Below are 1,290 nucleotides of genomic sequence, written 5' to 3'. Positions count from 1 at the left end.
TCACAGGGGGTTTTGGGGGGGGTTTGGGGGGTTATGGGGTCAGTTATGGGGTCATTGGGGGTTTTGGGGGTTATGGGGTGGTTAGGGGGGTTGTGGGGATGTTTAGGGGGTTATGGGGCTGGTTTGGGGGTCTGTGGGTCTGGTTTTGGGGTTTATGGGGTTGTTTGGGGAGGTTATGGGGATGTTTAAGGGGGTTATGGGGCACGTGGGCATCTGTGGGTCTGGGATGGATCCATGGGGCAGGGATGGGTCTGTGGGGTGGATGTGTGGGGCAGGGGTGGATCTATGGGGCAGTCAGACCCCCCCGTGCCCCCCAGGCGGATGCATCGCGCCGCGGAGCCCCTGGGGGGGGATCCATGGGGCAGGGCGGTGGATCTGTGGGTCTGTGGGGCGGATCTATGGGGCAGACACTGCCCCCCGTGCCCCCCAGGCGGATGCATCGCGCCGCGGAGCCCCTGGGGGGGGATCCATGGGGCAGGGCGGTGGATCTGTGGGTCTGTGGGGCGGATCTATGGGGCAGACACTGCCCCCCGTGCCCCCCAGGCGGATGCATCGCGCCGCGGAGCCCCTGGGGGGGGATCCATGGGGCAGGGGGGTGGATCTGTGGGTCTGTGGGGTGGATCCGTGGGTCTCCCCCGGACCCCCTCCAGGGCTGTGTCCGGGCGCTGCAGCCCTGGGACCCCCCCGGGCCCGAGGCCACCCCCGAGCTGGACGAGCCCCCGAGCTGCCACCACGGGAGGCACCGCGGCCACCGCGCCGGGGACATCGGCCACCGCGGGGACGTGGGACACCGCGGGGACATGGGTCATCGGCCGGACATCGGCCACCGCGGGGACATCGGCCACAGGCCTGGGGACATCGGTCATCGGCCTGGGGACATGGGACACCGGCCTGGGGACATCGGTCATCGACCTGGGGACATCGGCCATCGCTCTGGGGACATCGGGCACAGGCCCGGGGACGTTGGCCACAGGCCTGGGGACATTAGTCATCGACCTGGGGACATCGGCCACCGGCCTGGGGACGTCGGCCACCGGCCTGGGGACATCGGTCATCGCTCTTCAGTCCCCCCCCTCGGGGACATCGGCCACCGCTCTGGGGACATCGGCCATCGACCCGGGGACATGGGACACCGGCCCGGGGACGTCGGCCACCGGCTCGGGGACATCGGGCACCGGCACGGGGGGGACAGCGGCCACCGCGGGGACGTCATCGGTGGCCACCGAGGGGACATCGCCGCCCGCATCGGGCGCCTGCAGCAGGTGGGGACATGGGGGGACACTGGGGGGG

This window comes from Passer montanus, unplaced genomic scaffold (genome assembly GCF_014805655.1).
Source record: "Passer montanus isolate IOZ18808 unplaced genomic scaffold, ASM1480565v1 scaffold830, whole genome shotgun sequence".
NCBI classification, from domain to species: Eukaryota; Metazoa; Chordata; class Aves; order Passeriformes; family Passeridae; genus Passer; species Passer montanus.
Note: the sequence above shows the minus strand (reverse complement) of the source record.